Source organism: Schistocerca piceifrons, chromosome 3 (assembly GCF_021461385.2).
Source record: "Schistocerca piceifrons isolate TAMUIC-IGC-003096 chromosome 3, iqSchPice1.1, whole genome shotgun sequence".
Classification (NCBI taxonomy): Eukaryota; Metazoa; Arthropoda; class Insecta; order Orthoptera; family Acrididae; genus Schistocerca; species Schistocerca piceifrons.
Window position 1 is genome coordinate 38,543,463 of NC_060140.1, and position 24,056 is coordinate 38,567,518.

Below are 24,056 nucleotides of genomic sequence, written 5' to 3' on the forward strand. Positions count from 1 at the left end.
ATAGTATTTCATAGTCCCGCAATTTCTGTGTTAATTCGTGAATGTGAGGGAGCGAGGGACGCAGTAAAGAAGGAATAGTGGATCGGTAAGGAGATACTCGTAACCCAAAAGAAAAACCTGTAGTTTCCATAGAAACGTTACTCGACTTAGAAGGAGGAGTCTTAGAACCCATAGTGTTTCATAGCGACGCAATTTCTGTGATAATTCGTCAATGTCAGGGAGCCAGGGATGCAGTAAAGAATGAATAGTGCATCGGAAAGGACATACTTGTATCTCAAATGAAAATCCTCTCGTATCCATAGAAACGTTACTCGATTTAGAAGGAGAAGTCAAACAACCCATAGTATTTCATAGCGACGCTATTTCTGTGTTAATTCGTCAATGTGAAGGAGCGAGGGATGCAGTAAAGAAGGAATAGTGCATCGGAAAGGAGAAACTCGTATCCGAAAAAAAATCCTGTCGTTTCCGTAGAAACGTTACTCGATTTAGAAGGAGAAGTCATAGAACCCATAGTATTTCCTAGCGTCGCAATATCTGTGTTAATTCGTCAATATGAGGGAGCGACGGGTGCAATAAAGAAGGAAGAGTGCATCGGAACGGAAATACTCGTATCCCAAAAGAAATTCCTATCGTTTCCATAGAAACGGTACTCGATATAGTAGGAGAAGTCATAGAACCCGTAGTATTTCATAGCGCCGCAATGTCTGTGTTAATTCGCCAACGTGTGGGAGCGAGGGATGCAGTTAAGAAGGAATAGTGCATCGGAAAGGAGATACTCGTATCCCAAAAGAAAATCCTGTCGTTTCCATAGAAACGTTACTCGATTTAAAGGAGAAATCATAGAACCCACAGTATTTCATAGCGCCGCAATTTCTTTGTTAATTAATCAATGTGAGGGAGCTAGGGATGCAGTAAGGAAGGAATAGTGCATCGGAATGGAGATAGTCGTATCCCAAAAGAAAATCCTGCCGTTTCCATAGAAACGTAACTCAATTTAGAGGGAGAAGCCATATAACCAATAGTATTTCATAGCGACGCAATTTCTGTCTTAATTCGTGAATGAGAGGGAGCGAGAGATGCAGTAAAAAAGGATTAGTGCATCGGAAAGGAGATACTCGTATCCCAAAGAAAATCCTCTTGACTCCATTGAAACGTAACTCGATTTAGATGGAATACTCATAGAACCCATAGTATTTCATAGCAACGCAATTTCTGTGTTATTTCGTCAATGTGAGTGAGCGATTGATGCAGTAAAGGAGGAATACCGCATCGGAAAGGAGGTAGTCGTATCCAAAAAGAAAATCCTGTCGTTTCCATTGAAACGTTACTCGATTTAGAAGGAGAAGTCATTTAACACATAGTATTTCGTAGCGACGCAATTTCTGTGTTAATTCGTCAATGAGAGGGAGCGAAGGATGCTATAAAGGAGGAACAGTGTAGCGGAAAGGAGATACTCGTATCCCAAAAGAAAATCCTGTCGTTTCCTTAGAAACGTTACTCGATTTAGAACGAGAAAGCGTAGAACCCATAGTACTTCATAGCGCCGCAATTTCTGTGTGAATTCGTCAATGTGAGTGAGCGAGGGATGCAGTAAAGAAGGAATAGTGCATCGGAAAGGACATACTAGTATGTCAAAAGAAAATCCTGTTGTTCCCATAGAAACGTTTCGCGATTTAGGAGGAGATGTCATAGAACCCATAGTATTTCTTAGCGACGCTGATTCTGTGTTAATTTGTCAATGTGAGGGAGCGAGGGATGCAGTAAAGTAGGAATAGTGCATCGGAAAGGTTTTACTCCTATCCTAGAAGAAAATTCTCTCGGTTCCATAGAAACGGTAATCAATGTAGAAGGAGAAGTCATAGGACTAATAGTAATTCATAGCGTCGCAATTTCTTTGTTAATTCGTCAATTTGATTGAGCGAGGGATGCAGTAAAGAAGGAATAGTGCATCGGAAAAGAGATACTGGAATCCCAAAAGGAAATCCTGTCGTTTCCATAGAAACTAGATTTAGAAGGAGAAGTCATTAAACCCATAGTATTTCATAGCGACGCAATTTCTGTGTTAATCCGTCAATGTGAGGGAGCGAGGGATTCAGTAAAGAGGGAATAGTGCATCATAATGGAATTACTCCTATCCCAAAAGAAAATCCTCTCGTTTCCATAGAAACGTAACTCGATTTAGAAGGAGAAGTCATTGGACTAACAGTATTTCAAAGCTACGCAATTTCTTCGTCAATTCGTGAAAGTGAGGGAGAGAGCTCTCCAGTAAAGAAGAAATAGTGCATCGGAAAAGTGATAATTGGGATCCCAAAGGAAAATCCTGTCTTTTCCATATATACGTTACTAGATTTAGAAGGAGAAGTCAATGAACTCATAGTATTTCATAGTGACGCAATTTCTGTGTGAATTTGTCAGTGTGAGGGAGCGAGGAATGCAGTAAAGAAGGAATAGTGCATCGGAAAGGAGATACCCGTATCCCAAAAGAAAATCCTGTCGTTTCCATAGAAACGTTACTGGATTTATAAGGAGACGACATAGAACACATAGTATTTCATAGCATCGCAATTTCTGAGGTAATTCGTCAATGTGTGGGAGCGAGGGATGCAGTAAAGAGGAATAGTTCATCGGAAAGGAGGTGGTTGTATCCAAAAAGTAAATCCTGTCGTTCCCATAGAAACGTTACTCGATCTAGAAGGAGAAGTCATAGAACCCATAGTATTTCATAGCGACGCCATTTATGTGTTAATCCGTCAATGTGAGGGAGCGAGGGATGCTGTAAGGCAGGAATAGTGCATGGGAAAGGAGATACTCGTATCCGAAAAGCAAATCTTGTCGTTTCCATAGAAACGTTATCAGATTTAGAAGGAGAAGTCATAGAACCCATAGTATTTCATAGCAAACCAATTACTGTGTTAATTCGTCAATGTTAGGGAGCGAGGGATGATGTAAAGAAAGAATAGTGCATCGGAAATGAGATATTCGTATCTCAAAAGAAAATCCTGTCGGTTCCATAGAGACGTTACTTGATTTAGATGGAGAAGTCATAGAACAAATAGTACATCATGGCGACGCAATTTCAGTGTTAATTCGTCAATGTAAGGTAGCGAGGGATGCAGTAAAGAAGAAAGACTGCATCGGAAAGGAGATACTCGTATCCCAAAAGAAAATGATTTCGTTCCCATAGAAACGTTAGTCGATTTTAAAGCAGATGTCATAAAACCCATAGTATTTCATAACCTCGCAATTTCTGTGTTAATTCGTAAGTGTGAGGCAGCGAGGGATGCAGTAAAGAATTAGTAGTGAATCGGAAAGGAGATACTCGTATCCTAAAATAAAATCCTGTCGTTTCCATAGAAACGTTACTCGAGTTAGAAGGAGAATTCTTAGAGCCCATAATATTTCATAGCGACCCAATTTCTGAGGTAATTCGTCAATGTGAGGTAGCGAGGGTTGCAGTAAAGAAGGAATAGTGCTTCGGAAAAGAGATACTCGTATCCCGAAAGAAACTGCTCTCGTTTCCATAGAATCGTTACTAGATTTAGAAGGAGACGTCATAGAACCCATAGTATTTCATTGTTACGCTATACCTGTGTTAATTCGACAATGTTAGTGAGCCAGGGATGCAGTAGAGAAGGAATAGTGCATCGAAAAGGTGATACTCGTGTCCAAAAGTAAAAATCCTCTCGTTTCCATAGAAAGGTTTCTCGATTTAGAAGGAGAAGTCATAGAACCCATAGTACTTCAGAGCGACGCAATTTCTCTGTTAGTGCGTAAATGTGGGGGATCGAGGGATGCAGTGAAGAAGGAATAGTGCATCGGAAAGGAGATACTCCATCCCAAAAGGGAATCCGGTCGTTTCCATAGATGCGTTACTCGATTTAGAAGGAGATGTCATAGAACCCATTGTATTACATAGCGACGCAATATCTGTGTTAATTCGTCAATGTGAGTGTGCGAGGGTTGCAGTAATAAAGGAATAGTGCATCGGAAAGACCATACTCGTATGTCAAAAGAAAAGCCTATCGTTTCAATAGAAACGTTACTCGTTTTAGAAGGGGAAGTCATAGAATCCATAGTATTTCATAATGACGCAATTTCTGTGTATAGTCCGTCAGTGTGAGAGAGCGAGGGATGCAGTAAAGAGGGAATAGAGCATCGGAAAGGAGATACTCCTATCCCAAAAGAAAATCCACTCGTTTCCATAGAAAAGTTACTCGCTTTAGAAGGAGAAGTCTTGGGACTAATAGTATTTCATAGCGACGCAATTTCTTTGTTAATTCATGATTATGATGGAGCGAGGGATGCAGTAAAGAGGGAATAGTGCATCGGAAAGGAGATACTCGCATCACAAATGAGAATCCTGTCGTTCCCATTGAAGCGTTACTCGACTTAGAAGGAGATGTATTAGAACCCATAGTGTTTCATAGTGACGCAATATCTGTGTTAATTCGTCAATGCGAGGGAGCGACGGATGCAGTAAAGAATTAATAGTGCATCGGAAAGGAGATACTCGTTTTCCAATAGGAAATCCCGTCGTTTCCATAGAAACGTTACTCGAATTAGAAGGAGAATTCATAGAACCCATAGTATTTCATAGCGTCGCAATTTTTGAGGTAATTCGTCAATGTGAGGGAGCTAGGGATGCAGCAAAGAAGGAATAGTGCATCGGAGAGGAAATTGTCGTATCCCAAAAGAAAATCCTGTCGTTTACATAGAAACGTTACTCGATTTAGAAGGAGAAGTCACAGAACCCACAGTATTTCAGAGCGACGCAATTTCTGTGTTAATTCGTCAATGTGAGGGTCCTGGGGATGCAGTAAAGAAGGAATGGTGCATCGGAAAGGAGATACTCGTATCCCAAAAGAAATTCCTGTCGTTTATATAGAAATGTAACTCGATTTAGAAGGTGAAGTCATAGAACGCATAGTATTTCATAGCGACGCATTATCTGTGTTTATTGGTCAATGTGAGGGAGCGAGGGAAACAGTAAAGCTGGAATAGTGCATCGGAAAGGAGATACTCGTATCCCGAAAGGAATTCCTGTCGTCTCCATAGAAACGTTACTCGATTTAGAAGGAGATGCCATAGAGCACATAGCATTTCATAGCGACGCATTTTATGAGTAAATTCGCCAATGTGAGGGAGCGATGGATGCAGTAAGGAAGGAATAGTTCATCGGAACGGAGATACTCGTATCTTAAAAGAAAATCCTGTCGTTTCCATAGAAACGTGTCTCTATTTACAAGGAGAAGTCATAGAACGAATAGAGTTTCATGGCGACTCAATTTCTGTGTTAATTCGTCAATGTGAGGGAGCGAGAAATGCAATAAAGAAGGAATAGAGCATCGGAAAGGAGTTACTCGTATCCCAAAAGAAAATCCTGACGTTTCCATAGAAACGTTACACGATTTAGAAGGAAATGCCATAGAACCCATAGTATTTCATAGCGACACAATTCGTCAGTGTGAGGGAGCGAGGGATGCAGTAAAGAAGGAATAGTGCATTGGAAAGGAGATTCTCCTATCCCAAAACAAAAACCTCTCGTTTCCAGAGAAACGTTAATCGATTTGGAAGTAGAAGTTGTAGAAACCATTGTATTTCATAGCGACACAATCTCTGTGTAATTCTTCATTGTGAGGGAGCGAGGTATGCAGTAGAGGAGGAATAGTGAATCGAAAAGGAGATACTCGTATCCCAAAAGAAAATCCGGTCGTTTCAGTACAAACGTTACTCTATTTAAAAGGAGAATTCATAGAACCCATAGTATTTCATAGCGCCGCAATTTCTGTGTTAATTCGTCAATGTGAGGCAGAGAGGGATGCAGTAAAGAAGGAATGGTGCATCGGAAAGGAGATGCTTGTACCCCAAAGAAAATCCTGTCATTTCCATAGAAACGTTACTCGATTTAGAAGGAGACAACATAGAACCCATAGTATTACATAGCGACGTAATATCTGTGTTTATTCGTCAATGTGAGCGAGCGAGGGATACAGTAAGGCAGGAATAGTGCATCGGAAAGGAGATACTAGTATCCCAAAAGAAAATATTGTCGTTTCCATAGAAATGTAACTCGATTTAGAACATGAAGTCATAGAACGCATAGTATCTCATAGCGACGCAATATCTGTGTTAATTCGTCAATGTGAGGGAGCGAGGGAAGCAGAAAAGCAGGAATAGTGCATCGGAATGGAGATGTATCCTGAAAGGAAATCCTGTCGTCTCCATAGGAACGTTACTCGATTTAGAAGGAGATGCCATAGAGCAGATAGCATTTCATACTGACGAATTTTACGAGTTCATTCGCCAATGTGAGGGAGCGATGGATGCAGTAAGGAAGGAATAGTTCATCGGAAAGGAGATACTCGTATCTTAAAAGAAAATCTTGTCGTTTCCATTGAACCATGGCTCTATTTACAAGGAGAAGTCATAGAAGGAATAGAATTTCATGGCGACTCCATTTCTGTGTTAATTCGTCAATGTGATTGAGCGAGAAATGCAATAAAGAAGGAATAGAGCATCGGAAAGGAGATACTCGTATCCCAAAAGAAAATCCTGTCGTTTCCATAGAAACGTTACACAATTTAGAAGGAGAAGTAATAGAACCCATAGTATATCATAGCCCCGAAATATCTGTGTCAGTTCGTCAATGTGAGGGGGCGAAGGATGCAGTAAACAAGGAGTATTGCATCGGAAAGGAGATACTCGTATCCCAAAAGAAAATCCTGTGGTTTCCATAGAAACGTTACTCGATTTAGAAGGTGAAGTAATAGAAATCATAGTATTTCATGGCGGCGCAATCTCTGTGTTAATTCGGCAATGTGAGGGAGCGAGGGATGCAGTAAAGGAGGAATAGTGAATCGATGAGGAGATACTTGTATCCCAAAAGAATATCCTGTCGTTTCAGTAGAAACGTTACTCGATTTAGAAGGAGAAGTCATAGAACCCATAGTATTTCATAGCGCCGCAATTTCTGTGTTAAATCGTCAATGTGAGGCAGAGAGGGATGCAGTAAAGAAGGAATAGTGCGTCGGAAAGGAGATACTCGTATCCCAATAGGTAATACTGTCGTTTCCATAGAAACGTTACTCGATTTCGAAGGAGATGCCATAGAACCCATAGTATTTCATAGCGACGCATTATCTGCGTTTATTCGTCAATGTGAGGGAGCGATGGATGCAGTAAGGAAGGAATAGTGCATCGGAAAGGAGTTACTCGAACCCCTAATGAGTATCCTGTCGTTTCTATAGAAACGTTACTCGATTTAGTAGGTGAAGTCATAGAATCCATAGTATTTCATGGGGACGCAATATCTGTGTTAATTCGTCAATTTGAGGGAGCGAGGTATGCAGTACAGAAGGGATACTGCATCGGAAAGGATATACTCGTATCAAAAAAAAAAAAAAAATCCTGTCGTTTCCCTAGAAACGTTACTCGATTTAGAAGGTGAAGTAATAGAACCCATGGTATTTCATAGCTACCAAAATTCTGTGATAATTCGTCAATGTGAGGGAGCGAGGGTTGCAGTAAAGAAGGAATAGTGCTTTGGAAAGGAGCTACTCGTATCCCAAATGAAAATCCTGTCGACTCTATTGAAACCTTACTAGATTTAGAAGGTGAAGTCATACAACACTTTGTATTTCACAGCGAACCAATTTCTGCGTTAATTCGACAATGTGAGGGAGCGAGGGATGCAGTAGAGAAGGAATATTGCATCGGAAAGGAGATACTCGTATCCCAAAAGAAAATCCTCTTGTTTCCATAGAAGCGTTACCCGTTTTAGAAGGAGAAGGCATAGAACCCATCGTATTTCATAGCGCCGCAATCTCTGTGTTACATGGTCAATATGAGGGAGCGAATGAAGCAGTAAACAAGGAATAGTGCATCGGAAAGGAGATACTGGTATCCCAAAAGAAAATTCTGTCGTTTCCATAGGAACGTAACTCGATTTAGACGGAGAAGTCATAGAACACATGGAACTCAATTGCAACGCAATTTCTGTGTTAATTCGTCAATGTGAGCGATCGAGGGATGCAGTAAAGAAGGAATAGTGCATCGGAAAGCAGATACTCATATCCACAAAGAGATACCTGTCGTTTACATAGAAACGTTACTCGATTTAAGGAGAAGTCATAGAACCCATAGTATTTCAATGCGATTCAATTTCTGAGTTATTTCGTCAATGTGAGGGAGCGAGGGATGCAGTAAAGAAGGAATAGAGCATCGGAAAGGAGATACTCGTATCCCAAAAGAAAATCCTGTCGTTTCCATAGAAACGTTACACGATTCAGAAGGAGAAGTCATAGATGCCATAGTATTTCTAGCGACGCAATTTCTGTGTTAATTCGTCAATGTGAGGGAGCGAGGGATGCAGTACGAAAGGAATAGTGCATCAAAATGGAGATACTCGTATCCCGAAAGAAAATCCTGTCGTTTCCATTGAAACGTTACTCGATTTAGAAGGAGTAGTAATAGAAACCATAGTATTTCATGGCGAACCAATTTCTGTGTTAATTTGTCAATGTGAGGGACCGAAGGAAGCAATGACGGAGGAATAGTGCATCGGAATGGAGATTCTCGTATCCCAAAAGAAAATCCTGTCGTTTCCATAGAAACGTTACTCGATTTAGAAAGAGATGCCATAGAACACATAGTATTTCATAGCGACGCAATTTCTGTGTTAATTCGTCAATGTGTGGGAGCGAGGGATGCAGTAATGAAGGATTTGAGCATCGGAAATGAGATACTCGTATCCAAAAGAAAGTCCTGTCGTTTCAATAGATACGTTACACAGTTTAGAAGGAGATGTCATAGAACCCTTAGTTTTTCATAGCGACGCAATTTCTGTGTTAATTCGTCAATGTGAGGGAGCGGGGGATGCAGTTAAGAAGGAATAGTGCATCGGAAAGGAGACACTCGTATCCCAAAAGAAAATCCTGTCGCTTCCATAGGAACGTTACTCGATTTAAAGGGTGCAGTCATAGATCCCATAGTATTTCATAGCAACCCAATTTCTGTGTGAATTCGTCAATGTGAGGGAGCGAGGGATGCAGTAAAGAGGGAATAGTGCATCGAAAAGGAGATACTCGTATCCCAAAAGAAAATCCTGTTGTTTCGATAGAAACTTTACTCGGTTTAGAAGGAGAAGTCTGTAGAACACTTAGTATTTCATAGCGACAAGATTTCTGTGGTAATTCGTCATTGTGAGGGAGCGAGGGATGCAGTAAAGAAGGAATAGTTCTTCGGTAAGGAGATACTCGTATCCCAATTGAATATCTTGCCGTTCCCATAGAAACGTTACTCGATTTAGAAGGTGAAGTCATGGAACCCATAGTATTTAATAGCGCCGCAATATCTGTGTTAGATCGTCAATGTGAGGGAGCGAGGCATGCAGTAAAGAAGGAATGGTGCATCGGATAGGAGTTACACGTATCCCAAAATAAAATCCTGTCGTCTCCATAGAAACGTTACTCGATTTATAAAGAGAAGCCATAGAAACCATAGTATATTATAGCGACGCAATTTCTGAGTTAATTCGTCAATGTGAGGGAGCGAAGGATGCAGTAAAGAAGGAATATTGCATCGGAAAGGAGATACTCATATCCCAAAAGAAAATCCTTTGGTATCCATAGAAACGTTAGTCGATTTAGAAGGAGAAGTCATAGAACCCATAGTATTTCTAGCGACGCAATTTCTGTGTTAATTCGTCAATGTGAGGGAGCGAGGGATGCAGTACGAAAGGAATAGTGCATCAAAATGGAGATACTCGTATCCCGAAAGAAAATCCTGTCGTTTCCATTGAAACGTTACTCGATTTAGAAGGAGTAGTAATAGAAACCATAGTATTTCATGGCGAACCAATTTCTGTGTTAATTTGTCAATGTGAGGGACCGAAGGAAGCAATGACGGAGGAATAGTGCATCGGAATGGAGATTCTCGTATCCCAAAAGAAAATCCTGTCGTTTCCATAGAAACGTTACTCGATTTAGAAAGAGATGCCATAGAACACATAGTATTTCATAGCGACGCAATTTCTGTGTTAATTCGTCAATGTGTGGGAGCGAGGGATGCAGTAATGAAGGATTTGAGCATCGGAAATGAGATACTCGTATCCAAAAGAAAGTCCTGTCGTTTCAATAGATACGTTACACAGTTTAGAAGGAGATGTCATAGAACCCTTAGTTTTTCATAGCGACGCAATTTCTGTGTTAATTCGTCAATGTGAGGGAGCGGGGGATGCAGTTAAGAAGGAATAGTGCATCGGAAAGGAGACACTCGTATCCCAAAAGAAAATCCTGTCGCTTCCATAGGAACGTTACTCGATTTAAAGGGTGCAGTCATAGATCCCATAGTATTTCATAGCAACCCAATTTCTGTGTGAATTCGTCAATGTGAGGGAGCGAGGGATGCAGTAAAGAGGGAATAGTGCATCGAAAAGGAGATACTCGTATCCCAAAAGAAAATCCTGTTGTTTCGATAGAAACTTTACTCGGTTTAGAAGGAGAAGTCTGTAGAACACTTAGTATTTCATAGCGACAAGATTTCTGTGGTAATTCGTCATTGTGAGGGAGCGAGGGATGCAGTAAAGAAGGAATAGTTCTTCGGTAAGGAGATACTCGTATCCCAATTGAATATCTTGCCGTTCCCATAGAAACGTTACTCGATTTAGAAGGTGAAGTCATGGAACCCATAGTATTTAATAGCGCCGCAATATCTGTGTTAGATCGTCAATGTGAGGGAGCGAGGCATGCAGTAAAGAAGGAATGGTGCATCGGATAGGAGTTACACGTATCCCAAAATAAAATCCTGTCGTCTCCATAGAAACGTTACTCGATTTATAAAGAGAAGCCATAGAAACCATAGTATATTATAGCGACGCAATTTCTGAGTTAATTCGTCAATGTGAGGGAGCGAAGGATGCAGTAAAGAAGGAATATTGCATCGGAAACGGGAAACTCGTATCCCAAAAGAATATCCTGTCATTTCCTTAGAAACATTTTTCGATTTAGAAGGAGAAGTCATAGAACCCATAGTAGTTCATAGCGACCCAATTTCTGTGTTAATTCCTCAATGTGAGTGAGCGAGGGATGCAGTAAAGAAGGAATGGTGCATCGGATAGGAGTTACACGTATCCCAAAATAAAATCCTGTCGTCTCCATAGAAACGTTATTCGATTTATAAAGAGAAGCCATAGAAACCATAGTATATTATAGCGACGCAATTTCTGAGTTAATTCGTCAATGTGAGGGAGCGAAGGATGCAGTAAAGAAGGAATATTGCATCGGATAGGAGATACTCATATCCCAAAAGAAAATCCTTTGGTATCCATAGAAACGTTAGTCGATTTAGAAGGAGAAGTCATAGAACCCATAGTATTTCTAGCGACGCAATTTCTGTGTTAATTCGTCAATGTGAGGGAGCGAGGGATGCAGTACGAAAGGAATAGTGCATCAAAATGGAGATACTCGTATCCCGAAAGAAAATCCTGTCGTTTCCATAGTTACATTACTCGATTTAGAGGGAGAAGTCATAGAACGCTTAGTATTTCACAGCGACCCAATTTCTGTGTTAATTCGTCTTTGCGAGGAAGCGAGGGATGCAGTGAAGAAGGAATAGTTCATCGGAAAGGAGATACTCGTATCCCAAAAGAAAATCCTTTCGTTTCCATAGAAACGTTACTCGATTTAGAAGGAGAAGGCATGGAACCCATAGTATTTCATAGCGCCGCATTTTCTATGTTAAATCGTTAATGTAAGGGAGCGATGGATGCAGTAAACAAGGAATAGTCCATCGGAAAGGAGATACTCGAATCCCAAAAGAAAATCCTGTCGTTTCCATAGAATTGTTACTCGATTTAGAAGGTGAAGTCATAGAACACATTGTATTCCATATCAACCAAAGTTCTGTGTTAATTCGCCAATGTGAGGGAGCGAGGGATGCAGTAAAGAAGGAATAGTGCATCGGAAAGCGGATACTCGTATCCCAAATGAAAATCCTGTCGTTTCCATAGACACGTAACTCAATTTAGAAGGAGAAAGCATAGAACCCATAGCATTTCATAGCGCCGCAATTTTTATGTTAAATCGTCAATGTGAGGAAGCGAGGGATGTAGTAAACAAGGAATAGTGCATCGGAAAGGAGATACTCGTATCCCAAAAAAAAACTCTGTCGTTTCCATAGAGACGTTTCTCGATTTAGAAGGAGAAGTCATAGAACACATGGTATTCCATAGCAACGCAAGTTCTGTGGTTATTCGCCAATGTGAGGGGGCGAGTGATGCAGTAAAGAAGGAATAGATCATCGGAAAGCAGATACTTGTATCACAAAAAAAAATGCTGTCGTTTTCATAGAAACGTTACTCGATTTAGAAGGAGAAGCCATAGAAACCATAGTATTTCATAGCGACGCAATTTCTGTGTTAATTCGTCAATGTAAGGGAGCGAGGGATGGAGTACAGAAGGAATAGTGCATCGGAAGGAGATACTCGTATCCAAAAATTAAATCCTGTCGTTTCCATAGAAACGCAACTCGATTTAGAAGGTGACGTCATAGAACACATAGTATTTCATAGCGACCCAATTTCTGTGTTAATTCGTCAATGTGAGGGAGCGAGGGATGCAGTAAAGAAAGAATAGTGCATCGGAAAGGAGATACTCGAATCACAAAAGAAAATCCTGTCGTTTCCATAGAAACGTTACTCGATTTAGAAGGAGAAGTCATAGAACACATGATATTCCATAGCTATGCAATTTCTGTGTTAATTCGTCAATGTGAGGGAGCGAGGGATGCAGTAAAGAAGGAATAGTGCATCGGAAAGCTGATACTCGTATCCCAAAAGACAATCCTGTCGCTTACATAGAAACGTTACTCGATTTAAGGAGAAGTCATAGAACACATAGTATTTCACTATGACGCAATTTCTATGTTATTTCGTCAATGGGAGGGAACGAGGATTGCAGTAAAGAAGGAATAGTGCATCGGAAAGGAGATACTCTTATCCCAATTGAATATCCTGTCGTTTCCATTGAAACGTTACTCGATTTAGAAGGAGAAGTCATGGAACCCATAGTATTTAATAGCGCCGCAATATCTGTGTTAGTTCGTCAATGTGCGGGAGCGTGGGATGCAGTAAAAAAGGAATAGTGCATCGGAAAGGAGATACTCGTATCCCAAAGGAAAGCCCTGTCCTTTCAATAGATACGTTACTCGATTTAGAAGGAGAACTCATAGTACCCATAGTATTTCATAGCGCCGCAATTTCTGTGTTACATCGTCAATGTAAGGGAGCGAGGGATGCAGTAAAGAAAGAATAGTGCATCGGAAAGGAGATACTCGTATCCCAAAAGAAAATCCTGTCGTCAACATAGAAACGTTACTCCATTTAAGGAGAAGTCATAAACCCCTTAGTATGTCATTATGACGCAATTACTGAGTTATTTCGTCAATGTGAGGGAGCGAGGGATGCAGTAAAGAAGGAATGGTGCATCGGAAGAGAGATACTCTTATCCCAATCGAATATCCAGTTGTTTCCATAGAAACGTTACTTGGTTTAGAAAGAGAAGCCATAGAGATCATAGTTTTTCATAGCGGCGCAATTTCTGTGTTAATTCGACAATGTGAGGGAGCGAGGGATGCAGTACAGAAGGAATAGTGCAATGAAAAGGAGATACTCGTATCCCAAAAGAAAATCCTGTCGTTTCCATGGAAACTTTACTCGATTTAGACGGATAAGTCATAGAACCCTTAGTATTTCATAGCGACAAGATTTCTGTGTTATTTCGTCATTGTGATGGAGCGAGTGATGCAGTAAAGAAGGAATAGTGCATCGGAAAGCAGATACTCGTATCCCAAATGAAAATCCAGTTGTTTCCATAGAAACGTTACTTGATTTAGAAAGAGATGCCATAGAAACCATAGTATTTCATAGCGACGCAATTTCTGTGTTAATTCGTCAATGTGAGGAAGCGAGGGATGCAGTACAGAAGGAATAGTGCATCGAAAAGGAGATACTCGTATCCCAAAAGAAAATCCTTTCGTTTCCATAGAAACGATACTCGATTTAGATGGAGAAGACAGAGAACCCATAGTATTTCATAGCGCCGCAATTTCTATGTTAAATCGTCAATGTGAGGGAGCGAGGGATGCAGTGAACAAGGAATAGTGCATCGGAAAGGAGATACTCGTATCTCAAAAGAAAATCCTGTCGATTCCATAGAATTGTTACTCGATTTAGAAGGAGAAGTCATAGAACACATGGTATTCCATATCAACGCAAGTTCTGTGTTTATTCGCCAATGTGAGGGGGCGAGTGATGCAGTAAAGAAGGATTAGTTCATCGGAAAGCAGATACTCGTATCACAAAAAAAAAATGCTGTCGTTTTCATAGAAACGTTACTCGATTTAGAAGGAGAAGCCATAGAAACCATAGTATTTCATAGCGCCGCAATTTCTATGTTAAATCGTTAATGTGAGGGAGCGAGGGATGCAGTAAACAAGGAATAGTCCATCGGAAAGGAGATATTCGTATCCCAAAAGAAAATCCTGTCGTTTCCATAGAATTGTTATTCGATTTAGAAGGAGAAGTCATAGAACACATGGTATTCCATATCAACCAAAGTTCTGTGTTAATTCGCCAATGTGAGCGAGCGAGGGATGCAGTAAAGAAGGAATAGTGCATCGGAAAGCGGATACTCGTATCCCAAATGAAAATCCTGTCGTTTCCATAGAAACGTTACTCAATTTAGAAGGAGAAGGCATAGAACCCATAGTATCTCATAGCGCCGCAATTTCTTTGTTAAATCATCAATGTGAGGAAGCGAGGGATGTAGTAAACAAGGAATAGTGCATCGGAAAGGAGATACTCGTATCCCAAACAAAAACTCTGTCGTTTCCATAGAGACGTTTCTCGATTTAGAAGGAGAAGTCATAGAACACATGGTATTCCATAGCAACGCAAGTTCTGTGTTTATTCGCCAATGTGAGGGGGCGAGTGATGCCGTAAAGAAGGAATAGTTCATCGGAAAGCAGATACTCGTATCACAGAAAAAAAATGCTGTCGTTTTCATAGAAACGTTACTCGATTTAGAAGGAGAAGCCATAGAAACCATAGTATTTCATAGCGACGCAATTTCTGTGTTAATTCGTCAATGTAAGGGAGCGAGGGATGCAGTAAAAGAGGAATAGTGCATCGGAAGGAGATACTCGCATCCCAAAATTAAATCCTGTCGTTTCCATAGAAACGCGACTCGATTTAGAAGGTGACGTCATAGAACCCATAGTATTTCATAGCGACCCAATTTCTGTGTTAATTCGTCAATGTGAGGGAGCGAGGGATGCAGTAAAGAAAGAATAGTGCATCGGAAAGGAGATACTCGAATCCCAAAAGAAAGTCCTGTCGTTTCCATAGAAACGTTACTCGATTTAGAAGGAGAAGTCATAGAACACATGATATTCCATAGCAATGCAATTTCTGTGTTAATTCCTCAATGTGAGGGAGCGAGGGATGCAGTATAGAAGGAATAGTGCATCGGAAAGCTGATACTCGTATCCCAAAAGACAATCCTGTCGCTTAGATAGAAACGTTACTCGATTTAAGGAGCAGTCATAGAACCCATAGTATTTCATTATGACGCAATTTCTATGTTATTTCGTCAATGTGAGGGAACGAGGGATGCAGTAAAGAAGGAATAGTGCATCGGAAAGGAGATACTCTTATCCCAATTGAATATCCTGTCGTTTCCATTGAAACGTTACTCGATTTAGAAGGAGAAGTCACGGAACCCATAGTATTTAATAGCGCCGCAATATCTGTGTTAGTTTGTCAATGTGCGGGAGCGTGGGATGCAGTAAAAAAGGAATAGTGCATCGGAAAGGAGATACTCGTATCCCAAAGGAAAGTCCTGTCCTTTCAATAGATACGTTACTCGATTTAGAAGGAGAACTCATAGTACCCATAGTATTTCATAGCGCCGCAATTTCTGTGTTACATCGTCAATGTAAGGGAGCGAGGGATGCAGTAAAGAAAGAATAGTGCATCGGAAAGGAGATACTCGTATCCCAAAAGAAAATCCTGTCGTCAACATAGAAACGTTACTCCATTTAAGGAGAAGTCATAAACCCCTTAGTATGTCATTATGACGCAATTACTGAGTTATTTCGTCAATGTGAGGGAGCGAGGGATGCAGTAAAGAAGGAATGGTGCATCGGAAGAGAGATACTCTTATCCCAATCGAATATCCAGTTGTTTCCATAGAAACGTTACTTGGTTTAGAAAGAGAAGCCATAGAGGTCATAGTTTTTCATAGCGGCGCAATTTCTGTGTTAATTCGACAATGTGAGGGAGCGAGGGATGCAGTACAGAAGGAATAGTGCAATGAAAAGGAGATACTCGTATCCCAAAAGAAAATCCTGTCGTTTCCATGGAAACTTTACTCGATTTAGACGGATAAGTCATAGAACCCTTAGTATTTCATAGCGACAAGATTTCTGTGTTATTTCGTCATTGTGGTGGAGCGAGTGATGCAGTAAAGAAGGAATAGTGCATCGGAAAGCAGATACTCGTATCCCAGATGAAAATCCAGTTGTTTCCATAGAAACGTTACTTGATTTAGAAAGAGATGCCATAGAAACCATAGTATTTCATAGCGACGCAATTTCTGTGTTAATTCGTCAATGTGAGGAAGCGAGGGATGCAGTACAGAAGGAATAGTGCATCGAAAAGGAGATACTCGTATCCCAAAAGAAAATTCTTTCGTTTCCATAGAAACGATACTCGATTTAGATGGAGAAGACAGAGAACCCATAGTATTTCATAGCGCCGCAATTTCTATGTTAAATCGTCAATGTGAGGGAGCGTGGGATGCAGTAAACAAGGAATAGTGCATCGGAAAGGAGATACTCGTATCTCAAAAGAAAATCCTGTCGATTCCATAGAATTGTTACTCGATTTAGAAGGAGAAGTCATAGAACACATGGTATTCCATATCAACGCAAGTTCTGTGTTTATTCGCCAATGTGAGGGGGCGAGTGATGCAGTAAAGAAGGAATAGTTCATCGGAAAGCAGATACTCGTATCACAAAAAAAAATGCTGTCGTTTTCATAGAAACGTTACTCGATTTAGAAGGAGAAGCCATAGAAACCATAGTATTTCATAGCGCCGCAATTTCTATGTTAAATCGTTAATGTGAGGGAGCGAGGGATGCAGTAAACAAGGAATAGTCCATCGGAAAGGAGATACTCGTATCCCAAAAGAAAATCCTGTCGTTTCCATAGAATTATTACTCGATTTAGAAGGAGAAGTCATAGAACACATGGTATTCCATATCAACCAAAGTTCTGTGTTAATTCGCCAATGTGAGGGAGCGAGGGATGCAGTAAAGAAGGAATAGTGCATCGGAAAGCGGATACTCGTATCCCAAATGAAAATCCTGTCGTTTCCATAGAAACGTTATTCAATTTAGAAGGAGAAGGCATAGAACCCATAGTATTTCATAGCGCCGCAATTTTTATGTTAAATCGTCAATGTGAGGAAGCGAGGGATGTAGTAAACAAGGAATAGTGCATCGGAAAGGAGATACTCGTATCCCAAAAAAAACTCTGTCGTTTCCATAGAGACGTTTCTCGATTTAGAAGGAGAAGTCATAGAACACATGGTATTCCATAGCAACGCAAGTTCTGTGTTTATTCGCCAATGTGAGGGGGCGAGTGATGCAGTAAAGAAGGAATAGTTCATCGGAAAGCAGATACTCGTATCACAAAAAAAAAATGTTGTCGTTTTCATAGAAACGTTACTCGATTTAGAAGGTGAAGCCATAGAAACCATAGTATTTCATAGCGACGCAATTTCTGTGTTAATTCGTCAATGTAAGGGAGCGAGGGATGGAGTACAGAAGGAATAGTGCATCGGAAGGAGATACTCGTATCCCAAAATTAAATCCTGTCGTTTCCATAGAAACGCAACTCGATTTAGAAGGTGACGTCATAGAACCCATAGTATTTCATAGCGACCCAATTTCTGTGTTAATTCGTCAATGTGATGAAGCGAGGGATGCAGTAGAGAAAGAATAGTGCATCGGAAAGGAGATACTCGAATCCCAAAAGAAAATCCTGTCGTCAACATAGAAACGTTACTCCATTTAAGGAGAAGTCATAAACCCCTTAGTATGTCATTATGACGCAATTACTGAGTTATTTCGTCAATGTGAGGGAGCGAGGGATGCAGTAAAGAAGGAATGGTGCATCGGAAGAGAGATACTCCTATCCCAATCGAATATCCAGTTGTTTCCATAGAAACGTTACTTGGTTTAGAAAGAGAAGCCATATAGGTCATAGTTTTTCATAGCGGCGCAATTTCTGTGTTAATTCGACAATGTGAGGGAGCGAGGGATGCAGTACAGAAGGAATAGTGCAATGAAAAGGAGATACTCGTATCCCAAAAGAAAATCCTGTCGTTTCCATGGAAACTTTACTCGATTTAGACGGATAAGTCATAGAACCCTTAGTATTTCATAGCGACAAGATTTCTGTGTTATTTCGTCATTGTGATGGAGCGAGTGATGCAGTAAAGAAGGAATAGTGCATCGGAAAGCAGATACTCCTATCCCAAATGAAAATGCAGTTGTTTCCATAGAAACGTTACTTGATTTAGAAAGATGCCATAGAAACCATAGTATTTCATAGCGACGCAATTTCTGTGTTAATTCGTCAATGTAAGGGAGCGAGGGATGGAGTACAGAAGGAATAGTGCATCGGAAGGAGATACTCGTATCCCAAAATTAAATCCTGTCGTTTCCATAGAAACGCAACTCGATTTAGAAGGTGACGTCATAGAACCCATAGTATTTCGTAGCGACCCAATTTCTGTGTTAATTCGTCAATGTGAGGGAGCGAGGGATGCAGTAAAGAAAGAATAGTGCATCGGAAAGGAGATACTCGAATCCCAAAAGAAAATCCCGTCGTTTCCATAGAAACGTTACTCGATTTAGAAGGAGAAGTCATAGAACACATGATATTCCATAGCAATGCAATTTCTGTGTTAATTCGTCAATGTGAGGGAGCGAGGGATGCAGTAAAGAAGGAATAGTGCATCGGAAAGCTGATACTCGTATCCCAAAAGACAATCCTGTCGCTTACATAGAAACGTTACTCGATTTAAGGAGAAGTCATAGAACCCATAGTATTTCATTATGACGCAATTTCTATGTTATTTCGTCAATGGGAGGGAACGAGGATTGCAGTAAAGAAGGAATAGTGCATCGGAAAGGAGATACTCTTATCCCAATTGAATATCCTGTCGTTTCCATTGAAACGTTACTCGATTTAGAAGGAGAAGTCATGGAACCCATAGTATTTAATAGCGCCGCAATATCTGTGTTAGTTTGTCAATGTGCGGGAGCGTGGGATGCAGTAAAAAAGGAATAGTGCATCGGAAAGGAGATACTCGTATCCCAAAGGAAAGCCCTGTCCTTTCAATAGATACGTTACTCGATTTAGAAGGAGAACTCATAGTACCCATAGTATTTCATAGCGCCGAAATTTCTGTGTTACATCGTCAATGTAAGGGAGCGAGGGATGCAGTAATGAAAGAATAGTGCATCGGAAAGGAGATACTCGTATCCCAAAAGAAAATCCTGTCGTCAACATAGAAACGTTACTCCATTTAAGGAGAAGTCATAAACCCCTTAGTATGTCATTATGACGCAATTACTGAGTTATTTCGTCAATGTGAGGGAGCGAGGGATGCAGTAAAGAAGGAATGGTGCATCGGAAGAGAGATACTCTTATCCCAATCTAATATCCAGCTGTTTCCATAGAAACGTTACTTCGTTTAGAAAGAGAAGCCATAGAGATCATAGTTTTTCATAGCGGCGCAATTTCTGTGTTAATTCGACAATGTGAGGGAGCGAGGGATGCAGTACAGAAGGAATAGTGCAATGAAAAGGAGATACTCGTATCCCAAAAGAAAATCCTGTCGTTTCCATGGAAACTTTACTCGATTTAGACGGATAAGTCATAGAACCCTTAGTATTTCATAGCGACAAGATTTCTGTGTTATTTCGTCATTGTGATGGAGCGAGTGATGCAGTAAAGAAGGAATAGTGCATCGGAAAGCAGATACTCGTATCCCGAATGAAAATCCAGTTGTTTCCATAGAAACGTTACTTGATTTAGAAAGAGATGCCATAGAAACCATTGTATTTCATAGCGACGCAATTTCTGTGTTAATTCGTCAATGTGAGGAAGCGAGGGATGCAGTACAGACGGAATAGTGCATCGAAAAGGAGATACTCGTATCCCAAAAGAAAATCCTTTCGTTTCCATAGAAACGATACTCGATTTAGATGGAGAAGACAGAGAACCCATAGTATTTCATAGCGCCGCAATTTCTATGTTAAATCGTCAATGTGAGGGAGCGAGGGATGCAGTGAACAAGGAATGGTGCATCGGAAAGGAGATACTCGTATCTCAAAAGAAAATCCTGTCGATTCCATAGAATTGTTACTTGATTTAGAAGGAGAAGTCATAGAACACATGGTATTCCATATCAACGCAAGTTCTGTGTTTATTCGCCAATGTGAGGGGGCGAGTGATGCAGTAAAGAAGGAATAGTTCATCGGAAAGCAGATACTCGTATCACAAAAAAAAAAATGCTGTCGTTATCATAGAAACGTTACTCGATTTAGAAGGAGAAGCCATAGAAACCATAGTATTTCATAGCGCCGCAATTTCTATGTTAAATCGTTAATGTGAGGGAGCGAGGGATGCAGTAAACAAGGAATAGTCCATCGGAAAGGAGATATTCGTATCCCAAAAGAAAATCCTGTCGTTTCCATAGAATTGTTATTCGATTTAGAAGGAGAAGTCATAGAACACATGGTATTCCATATCAACCAAAGTTCTGTGTTAATTCGCCAATGTGAGGGAGCGAGGGATGCAGTAAAGAAGGAATAGTGCATCGGAAAGCGGATACTCGTATCCCAAATGAAAATCCTGTCGTTTCCATAGAAACGTTACTCAATTTAGAAGGAGAAGGCATAGAACCCATAGTATTTCATAGCGCCGCAATTTCTTTGTTAAATCATCAATGTGAGGAAGCGAGGGATGTAGTAAACAAGGAATAGTGCATCGGAAAGGAGATACTCGTATGCCAAAAAAAAACTCTGTCGTTTCCATAGAGACGTTTCTCGATTTAGAAGGAGAAGTCATAGAACACATGGTATTCCATAGCAACGCAAGTTCTGTGTTTATTCGCCAATGTGAGGGGGCGAGTGATGCCGTAAAGAAGGAATAGTTCATCGGAAAGCAGATACTCGTATCACAGAAAGAAAATGCTGTCGTTTTCATAGAAACGTTACTCTATTTAGAAGGAGAAGCCATAGAAACCATAGTATTTCATAGCGACGCAATTTCTGCGTTAATTCGTCAATGTAAGGGAGCGAGGGATGCAGTAAAAGAGGAATAGTGCATCGGAAGGAGATACTCGTATCCCAAAATTAAATCCTGTCGTTTCCATAGAAACGCGACTCGATTTAGAAGGTGACGTCATAGAACCCATAGTATTTCATAGCGACCCAATTTCTGTGTTAATTCGTCAATGTGAGGGAGCGAGGGATGCAGTAAAGAAAGAATAGTGCATCGGAAAGGAGATACTCGAATCCCAAAAGAAAGTCCTGTCGTTTCCATAGAAACGTTACTCGATTTAGAAGGAGAAGTCATAGAACACATGATATTCCATAGCAATGCAATTTCTGTGTTAATTCCTCAATGTGAGGGAGCGAGGGATGCAGTAAAGAAGGAATAGTGCATCGGAAAGCTGATACTCGTATCCCAAAAGACAATCCTGTCGCTTACATAGAAACGTTACTCGATTTAAGGAGAAGTCATAGAATCCATAGTATTTCATTATGACGCAATTTCTATGTTATTTCGTCAATGTGAGGGAACGAGGGATGCAGTAAAGAAGGAATAGTGCATCGGAAAGGAGATACTCTTATCCCAATTGAAAATCCTGTCGTTTCCATTGAAACGTTACTCGATTTAGAAGGAGAAGTCATGGAACCCATAGTATTTAATAGCGCCGCAATATCTGTGTTAGTTTGTCAATGTGCGGGAGCGTGGGATGCAGTAAAAAAGGAATAGTGCATCGGAAAGGAGATACTCGTATCCCAAAGGAAAGTCCTGTCCTTTCAATAGATACGTTACTCGATTTAGAAGGAGAACTCATAGTACCCATAGTATTTCATAGCGCCGCAATTTCTGTGTTACATCTTCAATGTAAGGGAGCGAGGGATGCAGTAAAGAAAGAATAGTGCATCGGAAAGGAGATACTCGTATCCCAAAAGAAAATCCTGTCGTCAACATTGAAACGTTACTCCATTTAAGGAGAAGTCATAAACCCCTTAGTATGTCATTATGACGCAATTACTGAGTTATTTCGTCAATGTGAGGGAGCGAGGGATGCAGTAAAGAAGGAATGGTGCATCGGAAGAGAGATACTCTTATCCCAATCGAATATCCAGTTGTTTCCATAGAAACGTTACTTGGTTTAGAAAGAGAAGCCATAGAGGTCATAGTTTTTCATAGCGGCGCAATTTCTGTGTTAATTCGACAATGTGAGGGAGCGAGGGATGCAGTACAGAAGGAATAGTGCAATGAAAAGGAGATACTCGTATCCCAAAAGAAAATCCTGTCGTTTCCATGGAAACTTTACTCGATTTAGACGGATAAGTCATAGAACCCTTAGTATTTCATAGCGACAAGATTTCTGTGTTATTTCGTCATTGTGGTGGAGCGAGTGATGCAGTAAAGAAGGAATAGTGCATCGGAAAGCAGATACTCGTATCCCAAATGAAAATCCAGTTGTTTCCATAGAAACGTTACTTGATTTAGAAAGAGATGCCATAGAAACCATAGTATTTCATAGCGACGCAATTTCTGTGTTAATTCGTCAATGTGAGGAAGCGAGGGATGCAGTACAGAAGGAATAGTGCATCGAAAAGGAGATACTCGTATCCCAAAAGAAAATCCTTTCGTTTCCATAGAAACGATACTCGATTTAGATGGAGAAGACAGAGAACACATAGTATTTCATAGCGCCGCAATTTCTATGTTAAATCGTCAATGTGAGGGAGCGTGGGATGCAGTAAACAAGGAATAGTGCATCGGAAAGGAGATACTCGTATCTCAAAAGAAAATCCTGTCGATTACATAGAATTGTTACTCGATTTAGAAGGAGAAGTCATAGAACACATGGTATTCCATATCAACGCAAGTTCTGTGTTTATTCGCCAATGTGAGGGGGCGAGTGATGCAGTAAAGAAGGAATAGTTCATCGGAAAGCAGATACTCGTATCACAAAAAAAAAATGCTGTCGTTTTCATAGAAACGTTACTCGATTTAGAAGGAGAAGCCATAGAAACCATAGTATTTCATAGCGCCGCAATTTCTATGTTAAATCGTTAATGTGAGGGAGCGAGGGATGCAGTAAACAAGGAATAGTCCATCGGAAAGGAGATACTCGTATCCCAAAAGAAAATCCTGTCGTTTCCATAGAATTATTACTCGATTTAGAAGGAGAAGTCATAGAACACATGGTATTCCATATCAACCAAAGTTCTGTGTTAATTCGCCAATGTGAGGGAGCGAGGGATGAAGTAAAGAAGGAATAGTGCATCGGAAAGCGGATACTCGTATCCCAAATGAAAATCCTGTCGTTTCCATAGAAACGTTATTCAATTTAGAAGGAGAAGGCATAGAACCCATAGTATTTCATAGCGCCGCAATTTTTATGTTAAATCGTCAATGTGAGGATGCGAGGGATGTAGTAAACAAGGAATAGTGCATCGGAAAGGAGATACTCGTATCCAAAAAAAAAAACTCTGTCGTTTCCATAGAGACGTTTCTCGATTTAGAAGGAGAAGTCATAGAACACATGGTATTCCATAGCAACGCAAGTTCTGTGTTTATTCGCCAATGTGAGGGGGCGAGTGATGCAGTAAAGAAGGAATAGTTCATCGGAAAGCAGATACTCGTATCACAAAAAAAAAATGCTGTCGTTTTC